The sequence below is a fragment of the Narcine bancroftii genome, chromosome 5 (genome assembly GCF_036971445.1).
Source record: "Narcine bancroftii isolate sNarBan1 chromosome 5, sNarBan1.hap1, whole genome shotgun sequence".
NCBI classification, from domain to species: Eukaryota; Metazoa; Chordata; class Chondrichthyes; order Torpediniformes; family Narcinidae; genus Narcine; species Narcine bancroftii.
In genome coordinates, this window is record NC_091473.1 from 36,857,333 (window position 1) to 36,879,632 (window position 22,300).

Sequence of the window (22,300 nt, forward strand, 5' to 3'; positions counted from 1 at the left end):
GAAGGGTGAATTTGAGTCAAATCAAATTTAAGGAAATAAAAAAATAAATAAATAAAAAACTGGAGATACTGAAATAAGAAATAAAACAGACAATGCTAGAAATGCTCAACAACTCAGACATTATTTGTGGAGAGAGAAACTGATTTAATGTTTCAGTTTGATAACATTTCAAATTTAAAAAAATATTTCAACAATTCACTGGATGTTGAAATAAGCTGCTCTATGATGCTGCCACAAAACTCCAAATTTCCTGACTTGTGCATGACAACAAATTCGGATTGACTTGACATTCTTAAGTTGCTCCTATCTTGAGCTATAAAGAATAATTGGGTCACATTACTGATTATCATTTGTATACACTAGATGATAACATGATATTTCAATGTACGCATGCTAAAATTAATGAGTTTGGCAATTTTATGCACATTTTTATACTAAAAATTGTGCCAATATGTCTTAAACTCCCAGACTTCTACTGAATATAGAATGTGACAAGTTATGACTTTAATTTTGCTTATTTGTGAAAACAAGCTGTTTATCCTTTGGAAAGAAATAATATCTCTCATATTATTCATCATCCACAACATTTCAGACATGTATAGGAATAGAAAACATCTTTGCATTGATAAACAAAATATGACCACAATTCCCATGAAGTTTGAAATTAATTTGCTTCAGTTATATTCATCTGAGTTTTTACTGAAGCTGCAATGAGAAGCCCTACATCAAAATCATAATCTCAGTTTGTTCAAAGAACATACCACAATGATTTGGTGAACCATTGAATTTTTTCTCTTCTGCTTCTGGCAATCCTTCAAGATTGAGGATGACTTACTTCCACTTCAGTTCTGCATATTTTGACGTGATTGATGAGTAATTTGCAAGACCCACGGATTCTGCCAAATAAGGGGCAGGAATTGCCCTTCAGGGCCGATGGGTGTGTTGTTTCGGATATTGAATTAGACTCTGCTCTTTCATCTTGGCTTTCGCCTGCTCCCATTGAAGAGATTCACGCTTTTTAGTGCCTTCCTCAATGCAGCTTCTCCAGTCCAAATTGGCTCTGCCCCAACAGTCTTGACAGCAGGAGACCTATATCCCTTGATCATCACATCTCCGAAAAACCAATTACTCCTTTGGTCTTTAGTATACAGTCTTTACGCTGGTCATCCTGAAACACCTTGCAGGAAACTTCATAGAACTTTTGACTTTTCAAGCTGCATCTTTTTTTGCCATGGCTTCTGATAATCCATGGACAACTCTCCATTCAGGCCCACAAGTCTTCAGCCCCACCATTCCGCAAACTATGGTGTCATTCAATCTTACATCTGAAACTTACAGTTCCATTCATTGATGCAAACCTGTAAAGTGAAGAACAAGTTCAATGGGTCTAAGATGCAACAGGTCTGAACATAAATTAATAATAAAAAAACCTTTATTGGCTGGTGAGGGAAAGTCATCACAGGGATCACACAAACATACACACTCAAATAAGGCACATGTAATACAACTGCATCGGACGCAACTAAACTGATAATCACTACAAACCATGTTAAACATAATAGAAAACAACGGTTCTCAACCTTTTTCTTTCCACTCACCACTTTAATTAATCCCTATGTCATCAGTGCTCTGTGACTAGTAAGGGATTGCTTAAGATGGTATGTGAGTGGGAAGGGAAGGCTGAGAATCACTGTTCTAGACTCAATTGTTACTGAAATATTTTAGAAAAATTGTCATTGGCCCATTTCCTTTGGAGTTATGAAACTGTGCACATAATGAGTCAATTAGGTACGATTAAAACAGTGATTTCAACCTTTTTCTTTCCATTCACATACCATCTTAAGCAATCCCTTACTAATCACAGAACACCTAAGGCAAAGGTAATACTTAAAGTGGTATGTGAGTGGAAAGAGAAAGATTGAGAACCACTGATTTAGAAGAAAGACTCAACAACAGTACCGCCATCAGGTAAGGGCACTCTGATTAATTGGAAAAGGTGGGATAATTTACAACAATGGATTGTAAGTGGGCACCACAATCAGGCTCCCAACCTGTTACTGGCACACATCTTGTAATTGACTCTCCAGCGTCATCTCTGGCTTGTGACCTGCAGTGAAGCTCTGGTTCATTCCTCAGGGAAAAGAGATCCAGCTGTTTCACATATTGGGCTTTATACCCCCTCCTGGCCAGAAGGGCTGACCCAATTATGGCCAAACGAGGAAAGGTGATTAAAGGAGCCAGTGGTGATGTGTGTGTTCTTTTAAAGGGTCCAATGGCTCAGCGTGGGTGGTCTTGACCTTGACTGACAGATAGGCAGCATGGTTGGCGTAGCGGTTAGTGCAATGCTAGTGATCGGGACCGGGTTGGAATCCTTTGTTGTCTGTAAGGAGTTTGTATATTGTTCCCATGTCTGCATGGGTTTTCCCTGGGGGCTTCGGTTTCCTCCCACCATTCAAAATGTATCTGGTATGTAGGTTAATTGGGTATAAATTGGGTGGCATGAACCTATGGGCCCAAAGGGTCTGTTACCGTGCTGTGTCTAAATTTAATTTATGTGGTGGCTTCCAACCAGGTTCCTGCCAGAGAGTGGGTCACATGACCCTCCACGATACAAAACCACTTTGATCCTTTGACACAAGCTGAACTTTTTGGCCACATTGGTGGATACTGGCACTCCCTTGGGGTTTGAGGGTAGTCTTGGAGGTCAAAGTCATATGAGGTGGCTGGGTGATCATCTCCTTCATTGTTGTCCTTGTCTTTAGTCTCATCTCCCACTTCCTCCTTCAGTTTTCCTTCCTGATCCTGAGGCTCGGGCCTCTTTCCTTCATTTCCTGCCACAATCCAAGCAAAGTAAAGGCTGCTTATCCCCAGGTGCCTTGCCTTTTCATGCAGTCCAGGAGATGTTGCAAGCTCTTGATCAGAGACACTTGAGGTCTGTGAAGAGTTTACCATTAGTGTCAGCTGCACTTGGACAATTGGGTGGCATAGAGGCATAGCTCATAGAGCTCCTGTCTCACAGTTCTTGCTACCTGAGTGCAATCCTGACCATTTTGGGAGTTTGTGTGATCTCCCTGGGTTGGCATTGATTTCATCTGGGTTCTCTGGTTTCTTCCCATATCTGTGAAATGACTTCCTTCCAAGCCATAAAGAAATATGGGCAATGGTAAATCGGACCCAATAATACTCTATTAATGAGCAAGATCCCTGCTGATAAAAAGAAAGCCTTGTTTGTTCATCTCTTTATGGATTTTGATAAATTATGTAAAGCTTATCCTGTGGGAAAATGTGTAGACACCTGAAAATACGACATTGGTATTTCAAATTATGCTCTATATATAATAAAAAATAGTGTGACAAAACACAAACGGTAATCTTTAACCTTTCCTTAAACACATGCACGACACTTTTATCAGTAAATCATTGGTATGTTGAATTATTAAATGAGCTATACCAATTAAATTAAGTCATTAACTTACAATGCTTAAACGTTGTGAAGAATCAATTTAACTAAAAAAAAGCCTTTGATTTATGTTTGCAGCAACATGTACAGTAAATACTTAAGTTGTTGGAAGTGATTTCTCTAGGTTAATCCATATATTATTATAATCAGATTTATGTAGATTACAATGAGATAATGGAATTACACCAGATGAATAATTGCCCTGTAAAAGCCACTGTCAAACTGGTTATCTTCTTTCAATAAGTTTATGATTTTTAATTCACCAATTTGTCATGGCGATTGTACAAAGTGCTGTTCAGATCATTTAAACTATTGTATTTCTCCAAAAGTGAATATGGGAAAAGATGACTGTACAACAGTTTAATTCTGTTGTAATTCTTTGAAACTGGTGCTTCCAATTTTGGGGAATCAGATTGTTTGGACACAGAAGATTCTACCAGTTCAGCAGATTTAGCTGGCTTCTACTATTGCAGTCAAATAATCTACCACAAGAGCAATTTTGGAAGACTTGATTCATCAACGAGATTCCATTTACCATGCAAAACCACAGATGATGAAGGAAAATCTTATAATTTTTCAACCCACTTTGAACTTCAGAACTCCTCCACATCCAGACAAATTGTTTGGTCTGGTCTAAAAAGAACCATCTGAGGAAGATTCCTCAACAGTTACGGAATAGGTAGACAGCCGTCAACTTCTCCCAGGATGTCATTTTAACAATCGTCTCTTTTGAGAAAACTGCACAATGCAAGAAAATGCCAGACAAAGGAAGGATTTAACAGTGAGCCTCTCAGTCAAATACAATAATGTTTTGTGGAAACTGTTTTTGAAATTGTGAAAAAGATGGCTTGATATCAGTCTATTCAATTTTGTTGAGCTGTGGTTACAAAATGTTACCTGAGAGCCATCTTATATTTTGCCTATTGCTATCTGTCTGTTTCAAGTTGAAAATTGGAGCTCTAATTTTTTTTAAGGATGAGGAAAGCTGTTGGTCCAGTCTGGACTCGCTGTCTGCATTGTCAGACCACAGAGACTTTCTTTTTTTTTCTGATGGGAGAACTGTTTGAGTTGGACCTCCCCACATGAGAGGTCCTGTGGTCTCTGAATGGCAACTGATTCTCAAGCCGCTTTCAGGTGCATTCTCCAACAAGAATGCAACTGCAAAAGTGGATGCAGACCTGTGAATGGTCGTTCAGGTAGCAGACCTGAAAGGGACAGCTACAGGAGAGGCGCCTCAGAGCGCACTCTGGCTCCTCTCCCTTCAGGACCTCAAGGCAAGAGCAGCTGGGGTGGGACGGAACTGGGGCTGGGGCTGCCGGAGCTGGGGCTACTGGAACGGGACGTTGGGGCAAGGGAGGCCGGCGCGGGACATCGGGGCAGGGGCGGCTGGCACGGGATGTCCCCGCCGGCCAGCCACCTCTGCCTCAACATTCCCTGCCGGCAGCTCCTGCCCTGATGTCCCACGCCAGCCGCCCCTCCCCCAAAGTCCCACACCAGCCGCCCCTCCCCCAAAGTCCCGTGCTGGCTGCCCCAGCCCTGAAGTCCCGCACTGGCCGCCCCTGCCTTGACGATCCAAACTGGGGAGCAAGGGAAGCAGGGAGAGGGGCTGACAGGCGTGGGGTCGGGGGCTATCAGGCACAGGGAGTTGGGTTGCCAGCTGGTTGTCATCAGCCTGCCCCTTAGCAGCCATTTTCAGGCAGCTGCATTCAAGTGCCGAGGGGGGACTTCAGTTTTCTGGCGATTATCCCTCCTGCTCTTTCAGGTGGCTTTCTGACAGCCGCAAAGGGGTAGAATATACGGCTTTATATTGGAGTATTCTGGCCAACTGAAAGAGCCTTCAGTCAGATGATGCTACATCCCAAGATTACATTAATGGCCATTGGCACCTCACCACTTTCATTATTTTAAAGTATATCTGTTAGATATAAATTGCTGCAATTAGATTTAAGTAAGAATTAAAAACACATTAAAGTACTAAAATATATTAATCAAAAGCAAGCTGAGTGATAAAAATCTGAAATAAAACCAGAAAATTATATAAACACTCAGCAGATCAGACATCATATGCAGAAACCATTTTCTTTCCAGCTCTGTACTTTCATCAGAATAGAGATCATTAGTGATCCGATGAAGGGTATTGAACCTGAAACATTAACTGTTTTTCTTACCACAGATGCTGCCTGACTTGCTGAGTGTTTGTAGAATTTTCTCTTTTTATAATTAAATTTATTAAGTTAAAGTGAATAAAAATAACAACACTTTTTTTCCTCCAAGCTATTCCACATGTTAGATGACCTTGTCAGCTGATTGGTGTTGCCATTGGGATGCTAGCCTTTCCTGGATGTGAATTGCTTCCATATTCTGTCCTCAGATCCTTCGCTCAGGACTGGGCAAAGGGTGAGGACAGTGGCTGAGTGGGAGGGGAGCTGCAGCACATGTCACAGCCATCAACTCTCATTTAACTCAATTCAACTCGTACACTGTCAGAAATCTGCTCAGCTCTCCCTCTTAATTTCCTTGATAAGAGTTACCAGAATGAGTTTTGTTGCTGGTGCACAAGAGAAGGACTTTACAGCACAAGGAACTCTGGCATAGTTCAACACGAGATAGCTCACACCGCAAATAAAAAATTCCTGAAAGGCAGACGTAAAGATGTAAAGATTTATCATCCTCAGGTCCATTTTCTCATACAGTGATGAAATATGCTATTTGTACTCTAATACCTTGTTGCCTGTATTGAGTCTGGGTTTTCCTGAGTACTGTTTGCCATGGTCCCAGGTAGATTTGTTGTTCACTTTGACATGAAGAAAAGTTATTTTTTCAGTTCGGTGGCCATGCAATGATATCACCACCATTATGACATCAGGACATTCCAGACAGTCCATGTCATGACAACTTTAAATTTGGTAAGATCTTCTTTTTCTTTTAACTACTGTTGTCACAACATTTTTTATTAGCCAGGTGGTGATATAAACCCAACTCTTGTCTATCACCACTTGTCAACTTACACCATGGTGTACTCTAATTTTCTAAATTGGCAATTCACCTCACAGTTAGATATTGTCAAGAGTTGAAACTTACCTTCTAGATACGCAGGTGAGCATTTTACTCTTCTCTATTCAGCTTTCTCGTATTTGTCAGCTTATCTTGCAAATGAAGATCTAAAACTCCCCATGACATCTTGAACTTTATACAGTGAAAAGTGCAGATGTTGGATTAGGTTTCTGAGGTTAATGCATCATTTGTTTATCTAAAGTAATGAATTGCCTTGACTACTAAGTAACATTAAAAGGTTCCTGAGTACTACTTGTAAAATGTTAATTATTGGTTGATTCCATCATATCTAATGATTTTGAGATTTGAGATAATAAAAAATAAGCACATATGGCTTAACCAATCAATAAATTAAATTTGAATTATTTGCAATATATTAAAATTTTATTTTTTCTCCATCTTCAAGGCAAAAGCTTATCACTAAATTCTTTAGAAGTAATAAAAAATGGATTAATGATGCACAGGTGTGTAGGGTCTTATGAGAAAATGACTTCTCATCTTGTGCCAAAAACAAAATTAAAAGGAGAAATGTCACAACAAAGAAGACTTTTGTGACTTGCTTATTTAACATAAAATGTCGAAAATTTAAGGGGCTTTGAGGAATGAGCAAAGGGAAGGGACAAATTTGGAACTCATTCATGGATTTAATGAATCAAATACTCTGGGATAAAATTCCACGACCTGTCATATATTGATTTGTTCATGAGACAAAATACCAGATGCCACTTTAGCTTTTATATTAATGCATAGATTCCTGTCTTCTAAATACGTTCATTTTATTGTCAGAAGAAAAGGCTTGCAGTTTCAAGTTTTCTTTTGGTGAAGCTGCAGTGATGTTCAAATTGTTCCATCTTTTTGAATGTTCAAAAAAGTTCAGATCTTTTTTTGTCGGAATATATACATGACATCACGTTCCTTTTCCAGCAGACCAGGCAGAATTTCTACTTATTGGTAGTACAAAAGATTGTACTCAAAAAAAAACGACATAGATACAAAAGAGAGAAATATAAACAAACTGGGCCATGCAGTAAATAAATTTTCAATAGTAAATAACGGGCAAAGTAAGAGTCCTTGAATGAGTCTCTGACTGAGTTTGTTGTTGAGGAGTCTGATGGTGGAGGGGTAGCAGCTGTTCCTGAACCCGGTGGGGAGAGTCTTGTGGCACCTGATGGGAACAGCGAGAACAGAGCATGCCCTGGGTGGTATGGATCCTTGATGATGGCTGCAATGGCAGCATTCCATGTAGATTGTCTCGATGTTCTGGAGATTTTTTTTCCTGTGATGTGCTGGGCTGGGTCCTCTACCACTTGCAAGGCATTCTGCTCAGAGGTATTGGTGTCTCCATACCAGGATGGGTTGCAGCCAGTCAGCACACTTTCCACAATACAAAGACAAGTGCTTGCTAAAGTTTTTGATGTCATACCAAACCTCCACAAACTCCAGAGGAAGTAGAGGTGCTCATGTGCTTTCTTCACAATGTGTATTGGGTCCAGGAAAGATTCTCCGAGATTGTTACTCCCAGGTATTTAAATTTTGTCACCCTCTCCCCCTCTGATCCCCAGGAATCACTGGATGGTTTTGCCCTGCTGAAGTCCACTAACAGCTCCTTGGGCTTTGGTGACAGGACTGTCAGGTTGTTGTTGTGACACCATTCAGCCAAATTTTCAATTTCCCTCCTGTATGCTGACACATTGCCCCTTTTTATACAACCCACGAACTTGGTATTATTGTCAGCAAATTTGTAGATTGTGTTATTACCAAACCAAACCACTTTAGATGTAAAGTGAGTCGAGCAGGGAGCTAAGTATGCAGCCCTGTAGTGCTGTGGTTCTAATGGAGATTGTGCAGCAGATGTTCTTACTAAAATCCTCACAAATTGGGGTCTGGAGGTAAGGACATTCAGGATTTAATTACACAGTGGGATATTGAGATTCAGGTATTGGAGCTTGCTGATCAGTTTTGAGAGGATGGTGGTGTTGAATGCCCAATTGTAGTCAATAAAGAGCATAATTATATATGCGTCTTCACTGTCCAGGTATTCCAGGGCTTTGTGTGGAGCCAGTGAGATGGCATCTGCCATAGACCTATTGCTGCAGTAGACATATTGGAATGGATCCATGTCACTACTCAGACAGGACCTGAACGGAGAACATTCTGGCAGGTTGCATCACTGCCTGATATGGAGACGCCAAATCTCAGGACAAGAATAAACTCTAGAGAGTTGTTAACTCGGCCTGAAAATAAAAGGAGTAAAATTAAGAGGGAAATTAGATAAAAAGGCAAAATAACTAAGAACAAAAATCCATCGAGGACATCTACGAGAAGAAGTGTCTTAAAAAAGCAGCCTCTATCCATAAAGACCCCCACCACCCAGGCCATGTCCTTTCAACTCTGCTACCATTGAGGAAAAGGTACAGGAGCTTAAAGTCGAGCACTCAGCAGCACAAGGACAGCTTCTTCGCTGATGCCATCAGATTCCTGAATAATCAATGAACCAAAGACATGGCCTTACTTTTTGTGGACTATTATTTTTACTTTTTTATATTAGTAATGTAAGATAGTTATAATGTGAACATTTGCAATATGATGCTGCCACAAAACACCAAATTTCATGACCTGTTTATTCTGATTCTGAAATGCTCAATTTTAGATACTCCAAACACCTCATCACTGTGGAGGTGAGTGCCACTAGTTAGTACCACATTCTTCTTGGGCACTGTTTGACACAAGTGGGTACCAAGCCCTTTCGGATTGAGATCACATAAATCATAGAATTTTCTCTGTAAAATTTCAGAACTTTTATGTTTGTACTGTTCATATTGTTGTTGTTCATCCTCAGTAGTCAAAGATGACTATGGCTTCAAAGTCAAATTGGAGATTGGTGGCTGTGGCTCTGGAGGTGACTGGTGAGGCCATTGAAGTCATGACTTGTGCTTGACTTGGATTAAAGTGAGGGAGAGTTGCGCAGGTCGTCAGCCTCACTCTCTCGTCCCGGCCTATCTGGACCCAGTGGCAAGACATAGTCAAGATGGCTGGAGACAGGTCAGGATGAAGTGGATGGCCAGCACTGTTCTGTGTGTGTCATATAAATCATATAGATATTTGAGTTTATGTGAAAGTGTTGGAATTCAAGCAGTGACTGACTAGAAAGCTACTCTTCTTCCCCTTAATAATGAGTGGACAATTTTCTGATACAGGTTTAATCAGGTGAAGGCTGGCATATGATGAAATTTGAAATGATAATATTGATGTATGCAATCTCCTCAACACCTGAAGTCCAAGATTTCCATGATTACTGGACAGCAAAATAAGCAGAAATACCTGTCATGCGCTATTTTTCCTCATTTGCTTGAGAGCACCACATCAATTGCTTAATTTTTAAAGTTTCAATTTAACTATGCAACATGGTAGAAGGCCTTGCGGCTCATGAAACATGATGCCCAATTAACCTACCAACCTCGAACATTTTGGTGAGTGGGAGGAAACCAGGGCATCGAGAGGAACCCCCCTCCACCCCCCCCCCCCACCCCCACACATGTCACTGGGAGAATGTACAAACTCCTTTCAGACAGTATCAGATTCGAACCTGGGTCGCTGGTGCTGTAATAGCATTTCACTAACCACTATGTTAACTGTGCTGTTTTCACAGCCCAAGCCTGTAATCAAAAATGGGACATGAAATTAGTTCAGCAAAAATGTGGAGGAGTTTATGTGAACCTTAATAGAAATGAAAAGTGTGAGTTTCTGAATATGAGAAAAGTTGACTTTCAATAAAGCATTCTTTTAAGTAAACAGAGTTGGGAGTTCTATATTAAGGTGATGATCATTCCTAAACAAAGTCTGTATTATGTCTAAATGAACTAGCATTTCATTGTATCTGAAGTGATGTTAGCCAGCTCATTTCTTTCAATCTTTTTCAATTAGATTGGTACAATGGCTAACACTGAGCAGATCAATGCAAAACCAGGGAATAAATTTATAACATTACAAAGTACTAAACTCAGTAGAATATTTAACCACATCCCAATCTCCATCCCTCTCTTTTATTTTCTCAGAAGTGTGCATAATATTCCAGTAATGTAGATTAAACATAACAGCAATACCAGCCAAAACATGGCAATTTTCCATTAAATTATGACGAGTTGAGTGAGTTGTGTCCTTGGGGAAGCTGATTGTCTGATTGGAATCTTTTATTCTCTGTTCTTCAGATCACTGCATACACCTTGCAGCTATCAGGCACCTGATTGGCACCATTTCTTATTATCTCGTTAACAACAGGGAATTGAGGAGGAAAGACTCAAACATTAACAAACCCTTTAGAAAATTTGCAACATTCACAAAAATAGTGTACTGAAGGAACACTTTCATAAAATAATTATCCATTCTCCTCCTTTTCGTCATTTAAAAGAAAGAAATTGAAGGCTCTTTTTGAATGTAGATTCAATTTGATCTGGGAAAATAGATTTAAACCAGCCCTGAGGTGAAGCCAATTACACCTGTAACAAGATATGCTTCAAATTTAACTTTATAAAAACAAATTGATTTTCTCTTACTTTTGAACATGATAGTTTTCTTGTGTTTTTGACATTGTGAAATGATACGATAATAAATAAGATTCATGTAAAGCTTTTCAGTTACTGCTGCCAAATAGCAATCTGGAATTTACTGATTATCTTTGGTACATTATTTTGGTAACAAAAGCATGCATTCCTTTTATACTGATACTCTTCTATAATATTATCCATATGTCTATGGATTGTACTGATTAATTTTGATCCAACACCATTGTGCATTTTTGAAAAACATCTGAAATGAGCACATATTGTTCTGATCCTAGCAAAGCCACAAGTGTCTTTTTACAAATTTTGAGCAAAGAACGATCAGTCCTTGTATGAAAGAATATCACTGTGCCCTGCAGCCTTTACTATCTGTGGTTTCTGTGTTCTTTACAGTATTTTCAATAAATCTTTGGAAGCCAGTTTCATGAATTTGAAAGCAGGACATAGTTTTAGGTTATTTATTCAAATTGCCAAAAATTCTCAATGAGCATAAAATAGTATAGCCATATTGTCTGCTAATATATATAAAAAAGATACTAATTAACTTCCGTTTAAATCATTTCCTTTATTTTAGTGACATATCAGTTGATCCCAGATACTGCATGAAAATACAAGAAAAAAAAGCATTGAGAAAGCGTTCAGGGCATTCAGAGTATTCCAAAAGGAAGAGGTATTTGTCCGACAGAGATGTTTTACCATTCACTGTGTATCTTTGCCAGGCGTTTCCTGCAGAAAATCAAGTCTGAATACAAATTTTTAAATAGTTCCAATTCCACACTAAAAAAAGAAACGACACAGTAAAATGGTTTACAGCAAATGCTGGTAGTGCCAAACATAGCCCCAGGCCTTTAGCCTTTTAAATGGCAGCATGTTTGAGAATCCATACTTGTTTTGCCAAATGCGGAAGTCCCAATCTAACCGAATGACAGATGTTGCCACATCTGTCAATAGATTCTGCGGCTAGAACAACCTCCAGCACTTCCTCTGCAGAATTGCCTCTTGGAATCTCCTGCCAGGCTATACCTGACGCATGATCCAAAACCACTGATTTCAAATGGGATGGTAGGGATGTGAATATAAAGTAATTTCATTTTAAAAAAAATCTTTGTATTTTATTGTTTCTGATGATGATCTTAGATTTTTTTTTACTTGTCATTTTTTTCATGGAAAAAATAATGACTTTTAAATATTCACTTGAACTTCAAACATTTTTCAATTATCTGTTAAAAATTTTTCATAAAACAATATCGGACTTGGCAGCTGTCAACTTTCAGTGACCTTTTAAGGGTGGAGCTCTCTCAGCATATTATTAGAGACCCTACTACTACCACTACTTGCAAGTCAATTTGCTGCAGTCTTGGATGCTTGAAGCCATCAAGATACTTCTTAAGCGGTCATTCCAGCTATGCTCAGGGGTCAGGTTGGGAATCTATGTGGTGGTCCTGAGGTAAAAATGATTTAGTTCAATGGAAATTGTGTTTCTATAGCTTGAGAGAAACAAATGTAAAATTAAATGTCTCTTTCGATGGCACAAAGATTGACTCATTGAACTGTAGCCATTGAAATGCTATCTATAAATTTTACGATGACACCACAGTTGTTGGCAGAATCACAAACGGCAATGAGGAAGCATACAGGAGAGAGATCGATCAGCTCGTTGAGTGGTGTCACACCAACAACCTTGCACTCAACGTTAGCAAAGTCAAGGAGATGGCTGTGGACTTCAGGAGGAAGTTAGGGGAACATGACTCAGTCCTCATCGAGGGCTCAGAATTGGAGACGGTCAAGAACTTCAAATTCATGGGTGTCACCATCTTTGAGGATCTGCCTTGGAGCCTCCATATTGATGCAATCACAAAGAAGGCTCACCAGTGGCTATACTTTGTGAGGTGCTTGAAAAGATTCGCTATGTCACTGAAGACTCTCGTAAACTTCTACAGGTAAATTGTGGAGAGCATTCTGGCTGGTTGCATTTCTAGCTGGTTGCATTTCTGGCTGGTTGCATTTCTGGCTGGTTGCATTTCTGGCTGGTTGCATCGCTGTCTGGTATGGAGGCACCAATCTCAGGACAAGAGAAAACTCCAGAAAGTTGTTAGCTCGGCCTGCCGCATCACAAGCACCAGACTTCACTCCATCAAAGACATCTACATGAGAGGGTGTGTTAAAAAAGCAATCTCTATCCTCATAGACCCCCACCACCCAGGTTATGCCCTCTTCACTCTGCTGCCATCAGGGAAAAAATTACAGGAGCCTAAAGACAAGCACTCAATGGCACAAGGACAGCTTCTTCCCCGTTGCCGTCAGATTCCTGAATGATCAATGAACCATAGACATGGCCTTACTTTTGTGCACTTTTTTTTAATGTTCATTGATGTAAGATGGTTTATAATATGAATGTTTGCCCTGATGCTGCCACAAAACACCAAATTTTGTAACTTGTTCACGACAATAAATTCTGATTCTGATTTGACTTGATACTGAGTCTCTGGATTACCTTTCCACATTCTGATATACAAATTGCATATCTCTCGACTTTTAATTGTTGTATCCAGTCATTCATTCCTTCCCAAACGGCTTTGTTGTATTAGATAGTTTGCCCACTCAGCAGTGCTGAGTTATGCTGCTGCTCTGTTGTCACACTCTCATCAGGTGAGGTACACACTGCTAGCTGGCCAGAATTCCTGTAGCTGGTGCACAGGTGCTGGTTATGCCTCATGGTAGAGCTGCTACAAAAAGTCCACCATTTTGTACTTGAAAAATCAAATGTAAAATTTATGCCATGGCCTTATGGACTGGAATGGTCTGATACCTTGCTGTATGTCTAAATTTAAAATTTAAATATAAAAATATTGCAATTCCACTGTCCATTAAGATTAATTACTATGTTGCTTCAAATGACTGAAGTTAATTCACACATTTTTTTTTTCCTTTGGCAGTTCCCCAGCATCAAGGATGACTTGCTATCACTCTGGTTTTCTGGCTTCCTTCCGAAGTGTCTGTTGAATGTAATATGGGACCCAGGGAGTCTACTACAAAGGGAGAAGGTACCTGACAGGATGCGTACGCAGGTAAATTAGGAGATGCTGAATTATCTTTTTCATTTGCACTATGTGCTCCTGACACATGGTCTTGAGGTTCTCAATACCCAAAGCCTTTTCTCCACTTTGTATTCAGGATGAAAGATTCCAGCAGTCAGTGGAGATGCTGAGATGTTTCAAGAAGGCTTGTACATCCTTGAATTTTTTTCCTCTGTTTTCAGGTAATTCCTTCTGTGGCAGAATTCAGAAGAGAGCATTTATATTTTAATTTTTCTACTAAACATGTGAGCAATTGATTTTGGAGAAAGCACGGTGAGCATGAACAAATTTCTAGGGGTCGATAGGAATAAGAAACTGAAGGTACAGTTGAGCACACATGGAAAGGAATGGAAAGAAATGACCCTTAAGTTGAGAGGAGAGGATCCAGAGACTATGGTAGATTAGAGCAAGAAAATAATATTTGATTGACATGAATATGTACAAATCAATATGAAGGGAGTTATAGTAAGAATATTCAAGGAGCTTGCTTTTTGACAGAATTGCCAGTAAATGTAAAAATACAGAAACAAGAAGGGATATAAGATTTGCAAGGCATAACGTTAGCAAAGGGCAAGAAAAAGACAAAGAAACAAGTTGACCATTCTCTTGAGCAAAAAATTCTTGCATTTAACCGGTCTTAATATTTGATGTTCAGATGTATTCAGCTAAAGTAAGTCTAATAAAAGTTGATTACTTCAGCTTGATTAACAAACCATTGTTGATAGGTTAAGCATTTACTAAAGATAGAGTTTTTTGTGGCATGATTGGATTCAGGTTTGCAATTGGACTTCAATTTGCCAAACCAAAAATGCTTTCACACCACTGCATTTCAATGTGCTGTCATTTTGCCTACTCTTTCATTATACTGCAATCTGCATCAAAGCAAGCAGAAGGCATGCTGCATCAACATATAATCTTCAGCATAACAAACTTAATGATGTAATCCTTCAATGGAGTCCAAACAAGTTTTGCTCCCTCACAATATTCAAATCACTTGAAGAAAATAGCATGTCATTGCCATTGGTTGGAGACCTGATGTCCATAATCTTGACTATATAATCTGATATCTTTTCAACGACCAAGAATAAAGTGAAATATAATTTTAGACTGTTCAAACATGAAGACAACTTTGAATATTTATTTGATTCACAATTGTCAATCTTTTGAACCAGTTGGAGTGGAGGAAGCGAATTTGGCTGCCTGAAAGAGGTTAACTTTTACAAAAAGCCCAAGTCCATAAAAACAATCTGCAAAGTGGACATGTGACACAAACCCACAGATTTCTGTATTGAAAATAAGCATGTCAAGCAACAACCACAGCAACCAATGGTGATGAATCTTTGAAGCCTTCTTGATATGACCTGCTCGTTTACTGAGTCTGGTGGAAGAGTTCTGCCTGTGGCTCTCAACCCTCAACCTCTGTGCTTTGCCATCACTCCAATGTTCTCCCACCACATTTAAAGATTATATGGTGAATGCACATGAATATACTAGATACCTTATTTAAAAGGTTGCAATATACGTCAATTGTTGAATTATGCCAGGTAAAATGAGAAGATACTTATATTTTTTGCTGATATGGTGAGTGATAGCTTGCACTCACATGCCAAATAATTAATTCCTAGACTTCCCTACAGCTCTAATCAATCAGAAGAGATCTCACTCCATCACTGCAGGTCATCTGCAACTAGATAAGCTGTTTCTCCAGGTGTGTACAAGATAAAATAATGGGCGGCATTGTTACTCCCTCATACTGATCCATTTGATTCCCCAGCAGAATTAGAGGGTGGCTAGAGCATGTCAATGGAGAGCCCAGAAACCCTGGATTTCAACATAAGTGCTACAAGCAAAGGTGCCTTGCATTTTTCAGAAAGCACCAATAGCCACTCGGCAGAATTTTGGGAAAGATGGCATGATGGTAAGGGTTGCACAGACTTGGGCTGATTGGAATAGGAGCAGGAAGATGCAGCAAATGTGTGGATCCAAAGGATGCAGAAATATTAATGCTTTAGCCTTTTTTTCACACATTAATTCCTGAAGCTGTTTCCCATTTGTTGAGACTGTATAAGACTACAGGAATGGATCCGAAATTCCTCACAATTGCACCACCCAAGTCCTTTGTCATTTTGAGAAAGTATTGTTTAATATCCCAGGAGGTGCAACATATGTGACCAACTGAGCAGAATTTGGCAGGGACCACCTCTAACCTCAGTGTCCATTTCTGCAGCCTCCTCATCGTGAGTATCTGAGCTAGTTGGCGGGAGCCAGAACCATGTGATGGTGCAACTTGTGATGAATGATCTCCTCTGAGGAATTGCTCAGGTGGTTGTCCTTCCACTGCAAGTTCTGTGAGGGGGGTGACGGCCCTGTGAAAGATTGGAGTCAGGCACTTCAACATTCATGATAAATAAGTTCCAAGTTTCCATTATATACATTATTCCTGTTCACAGGCTGACACCCAGAAGAGCAGAGGAGTGAGTAACAGATAGATAGAAGTACAATTTAATCATCAAGAATCCATAAGAACCCCTTTATTGTTTTGATATTCTAGGCCACCTCTTTAACCAACATTAACTGCTGATAGAAGTAGGTCTTCCTGCGTCGCTCTGTTACTCTGCCTTCTCAGGATGAAAACAAATGAATGAGAGCTATGTGTTGTATTGGACAGACAGATTAAGGTGGGGCATTTATTGATGATACCTTGTGTTAGAATGACATGGCGTAAGAATGAAGTTGAAAGTCATGATAGCTGTGCATTTGAGGATTTGAGTCGTGACAGAAGATATTTGATCACATGCTATGTATGCTGACATAAGAGGTGGTTGCACCAGGGGCAAGGAAGCAGGGTGGAAGGATTGGATCAATGCGTGATTAACATGTAGATGAATGTGCTGAGTTTCCCTGAAAGAAAAAGGTCATGAAACCATGTGTAATGTGACATCCTATGTGGGGAACCATACTCTTGCTTCTGATGTCTGCAGCCACAACTATTTGCTGTTGGCTCTAGGTTTTTCTCTTCTGTCAGCAAGAGTGACCTTCTTATATCATTTTACAGCCCATTGCTAATGCTTTGTTGAATCTGAAATGGCTCTGTTGTATCCACCCTTGAATTCCCTCTTCTCCTCTTCTTCTTTGCATTGGAGGCATCCAGAGAGCTCATCAAACAAACATTCACAATATTCTTTTAATTGTTCAAGTTGAAATTGATTTGTAGATAGCACTATCATGTCTGTTTTGTTCACTTGTTGGGAAGTGAAAGTTATTATGTTGATGAAATGTGTCATTTCAAGCAGTGCCATCGAAAATGCTACCAGAAAAAAAAGTATTTGAGTCACTGGGGAGCATCCTGCTCTTATCTTCTCACTTGTAATAACTACCACTCCACCACCACTCCCCCAGAGTATACGTCAGAAATAAGAAAGGGTGAATTGTATAAAATCTGGGAGCTCCCAAACAAAATTGAACTTGATTTAATAAGCCTCATGTTTCCAAAGCTGCTTTCTTACTTGTTCTTGAATCACACTTTTTGTTTCAGAGGAAAAAGTGTTTTCTAAGATTAAACTTAATTCCACTTCCTTTGGGTGTTTTCTAAGACTTGGCATTATTCCATCTCGCCAATTACTCAGAGGAGTCAAATTCTTTCCACAAAATTATCATGCAGTCATATTATTTTTATGGACCTTAAAACTGTAGCATATAGAACAGTGCAGCACAGGAACAGCCTCTTTGACCCCAAGTGTGCAGTGAACTGAGATTCACTGGTGGTGCGTTGTGCTGATGGCTGGCTCTGCCTCCCGCTCCAACCCTATCTACCCATATAAAACTCTGGTTTCCCACCTAAACCCTGAGCCCCTCTGAAGACCACTGTAAGACCCTACCCACAGTTATAAGCTAATAAAAGTGTATGTTCTCCCTCCAGTCGTGAGAGCTTTTATTCACGCTACAATGTGTCTGTGCCAAACATGATGTCTAAGTCAAACTAACTCTGCTGCTTTCACTTCCACCCCCTTCACCCTCCACTCCCTTCAAGTTGATGTCTAAAAAGTTACCATTGTATCCACTTCCACCTCTACTTCTTGTTGTCTGTTCCAGGCACCTCCCATTTCCTGTGTAAAATACTTGCCCTGCACAACTTCCTTAAACCTCCACCGACTCCCTTATGATGAAGTCTAGTGTCCTTGAGTGAGTGACACTTCACCATGGAAAAAAGATTCTGACTGCCCACCTTCTCAACGGCGCTGATGATTTTACATCAATGCTTTTCAGAGTCCTGCCTTTAACTGTATACATTCCTCTTCTATCTGTCCTCCTGAAGTGCAACACCTCACACTTGACCAGATTATACTTCATTATCATTGCTCTCCCCAAGTCCTCTTGTATTCTATGATAGCCTTCTACATTATCTGCATTTCCGACAACCTTTGGCTGGCAGTTGCATGGAGGGGAAAAAGTAACGACCTACTCTTTTCTCTACTTTTGAGCCAATGGAGTGAATTGTAGAAGTGAGAGTCGAGCAGAATTCAGGTGCCAGTGCATGTGTCCTGCTCCACCACTTGAGTCAGTGACAAAGCACAAATGCACCAGAAGTGCTTGGTGCACAATATATCTAATCTGCAGGTTTGTAGCATTTGTATGCATTTATTTGATTGGAGTCAACATCCTTTATTAATAAACAAGTGAAAGTAAATGATTAAAGTAAGGTTATAAATAAAAATTATGATTTCTAAATATAATGTTCATTTCAGGTGGATTTAAAATAAATGAGCTATACATAGGCATCAGCAGGACGGGTGTGGATGTTTCCAATTAAAAGCAATAGAGAATGCATAATTTCTTGAGTTTCTGAAATAAATATCATTTAATTTAATAAGACAGCTAGGTGCTCCCATCCAGACAAATAAGTTAACAAAATTTAAGCAAATATTTTGTGTTAAAGGAATGTGGAGTCAATGAACATTAATCCTTGTTTTATTTTTGCTGGATAAAGCAGTGATATTTGACATCTATAAATTCCATTGAGATGAATCCTATGTACTGCACATATACCACATTCTAAATTTAACACAAACATTCTTCGAAACCATCTGATTAATGAGTTCTGGTAATAGGTAAAAAAATTGCCATGCACTTCATATTTCACATCAAAAATTACAATAGATATTGAAATATTCGAACAAGTATGGGAGCCTTACATTAAATACAATAGCGAAAACCTACCGGGGACAAACATTACCTAAGTTGATGGAAGGAGAAGGAAAGAAAACAATGGACTCAGTAGAATTTCTGGTGTATTTTTGTTGAATGACAACATTGTCTGACTGGTTTAATGCAACCTAGATTGTATACCTAAAATGGATGAGAGGGGGGGGTGGGGGGGGTGGCTTGGGAGGAGGGAGGGGGGGGGGAGAAAAAGTCACTGTATATGTGTGAAAAAGAAAAAGTGTATATTATGGCTAATGTGATTTATGGTGTGTAAAAAAAAAATTAAAAAAAAATTACAATAGTAGAGGTGACAAAAACATGAAATAATGTTTCACTCGGACGAAGTAAGAAGAAATGGGTAATGTGAGAGCTGGAAATTGAGAGTATTCAGATTCTGACATCAGTTCTCAACCAGGAACAAAGAGGAATATTAGAAATACAGTTGAAATCTTAAAATGGAGCTAAATAGTGACAACTTCCCTGATGCAGCCTTATCAAATTCTAAAAACCATTGAGCAGCCCGGCGAGTGGAGGTGAGTGGCCCGGCGAGTGGAGGTGAGTGGCCCGGCGAGGTGAGGTGAGGTGAGGTGAACGCCCCGGCGAGGTGAGGTGAACAGCCCAGTGAGCGGCCCGGCGAGCGGAGGTGAGCGGCCCGGCGAGCGAGCGACACGGCGAAGGAGTGGGACTTCTAGGCTTTGGCTCAACAGGCTTAGGCGAAAGCAGGCGAGGAGAAAGGTAACTTCAGAGGTCGGGCGAGTGGAGGTGAGCGGCCCAGCGAGGTGAGGTGAACGCCCTGGCGAGGTGAGGTGAACGGCCCAGTGAGCGGCCCGGCGAGTGGAGGTGAGTGGCCCGGCGAGCGAGCGACACGGCGAAGGAGTGAGACTTCCAGGCTTTGGCTCAACAGGCTTAGGCGAAAGCAGGCGAGGAGAAAGGTAAGCGGCATTATTTTAACTCAGTTATGCCTATGGGGTTAGTGCTTTGTACTGGGTGTCAGATGTGGGAACCATGGGTGAGTTCCACCCTCCCAAATAGCCACATCTGCATCAGGTGCACCGAGATGCAGTTTCTTAAGGACCGAGTTGGGGATCTGGAGCTGCAGCTTGAGGACCTGTGGCTGGGAAGGGAGAGTGAGGAGTTAATAGATTCAGCTTTCAGGGAGATAGTTACCCCGAGACCAGATGTGTCAGGTAAGTGGGTAACTGTCAGGGGAGGGAAGAAAAATGCCTGGAAAATGGAGAGCACACCTGTGACTACCCCTCTCAGCAACAGGTATGTTGTGTTGGATGCTGTTGAGGGAGATGACATGACAGAAGCTGGCCGCAGTGACCAGGTCACTGGCACTGAGCCTGACACGGTGGTACAAAAGGTAAGGAGGAATGCAGTGGTCATTGGGGACTCCATTGTCAGAGGTACAGACAAGAGATTCTGTGAGCCAGATAGGTATACTCGCATGGTGTGCTGCCTCACTGGTGCAAGGGTACGGGATATCTCAAATCAGGTCCAGAGTATTCTAAAAGAAGAGGGCGAACAACCTGATGTCTTGATATATGTGGGTACCAATGACAGAGATGAAAAGAGGGAGGAGGTACTGAAAAAGGATTACAGCGAGCTAGGATGGAAGCTAAGAAACAGGACTGCCAGGGTGGTGATCTCTGGATTGCTACCTGTGCCAAGTGCAACTGAGGACAAAAATGGAAGGTCAAGACAAATGAATGTGTGGCTGAAAAAGACAGAGTTTTGGCTTCTTGGACCATTGGGATCTCTTTTGGGGAAGGCATGACCTTTACAAGAAGGATGGGTTACACCTAAATGCAAAAAGGATCAATATATTGGCAGCTAGGTTTGGTACAGCCGTCGGATGTGGTTTAAACTAATTTGGCAGGGAGGTGGGAACCTGTATGATAGGGCAAAGGACAGGAAAGATAAAATAGGAAAAGTTAGGTTAGGCAGCAAAAGTAAAAAATCAGAAAGAGCAAGGAGGGTGAAAAAAGCAAATCTGAAGGCTTTATATCTTAATGCAAGAAGCATTCAGAACAAGGTAGATGAAGTAGCTGTGGAAATTGAGACAAACAAATACGATTTGATTGGGATTTCAGAAACATGGCTGGGAACTTAACATCCTGGGGTATACAATATTTAGGAGGGATGGGCAAGAAAAAAAAGGGGGTGGGGTAGCATTGATGGTGAGAGAAGGGACCGACACGATTGACAGGAAGGATATTAACTCGGAAGATACGGAATCTATATGGGTAGAACTGAGGAATAGCAAGGGGTGGAAAACGTTAGTGGGGGTGGTATATCAGCCTCCAAATAATAATGTAGAGGTGAGGGAAGGCATAAAAAGAGAAATTAGAGAAGTGTGCAATAAGGGAACAGCTGTCATCATGGGAGACTTTAATTTACATATAGATTGGACTAGCCAAATTAGTAAAAATACTGAGGAGGAGGAATTCCTTGAATGTTTACGGGACAGTTATCTAGACCAATATGTCGAGGAACCAACTCGGGAGCAGGCTATTTTAGACTGGGTATTATGCAATGAAAAGGGGCTAATCAGCAATCTTGTTGTTCGAGGCCCTTTGGGTAGGAGCGATCACAATATGATCGAATTCTCACTCGACATGGAGAGTGAAGAAATTAAAACCGAGACTAAGGTCCTGAATTTAAATAAAGGAAATTATGATGGTATGAGACGGGAATTGAGTAAGATTGATTAGGTGATGTTTATGGGGGGGTTGACGGTGGATAGACAATGGAGAGCATTCACAGATCTAATGGAAGAATTGCAGAAATCATTTATACCGGTTTGGCATAAAAATAAACCACAAAAGGTGACTCAACCGTGGATAATAAGGGAAATTAGAGACAGCATTAGGTCTAAAGAGAGAGCATATTAATTGACCAAAAAAAGTACCAAATCCGAAGACTGGGAGCAGTTCAAGATGCAC

At 40.4% G+C, this 22,300-nt stretch overlaps 1 long non-coding RNA gene across 2 annotated transcripts in view; it reads left to right on the forward strand.

Moving 5' to 3' along the window:
- The first annotated feature begins 6,411 nt into the window (after positions 1-6,411).
- Positions 6,412-22,300, forward strand: part of LOC138762661 (uncharacterized) — a 34,637-nt gene continuing 18,748 nt past the window's right edge. The window contains exons 1-5 of one of the 2 annotated variants that reach the window (XR_011357031.1): positions 6,412-6,556; positions 9,354-9,556; positions 11,648-11,743; positions 14,010-14,141; positions 14,248-14,332. This is a non-coding gene — a long non-coding RNA (uncharacterized lncRNA). The remainder of the gene's footprint in view (positions 6,557-9,353; positions 9,557-11,647; positions 11,744-14,009; positions 14,142-14,247; positions 14,333-22,300) is intronic. The other variant, XR_011357030.1, reaches the window with a different exon arrangement.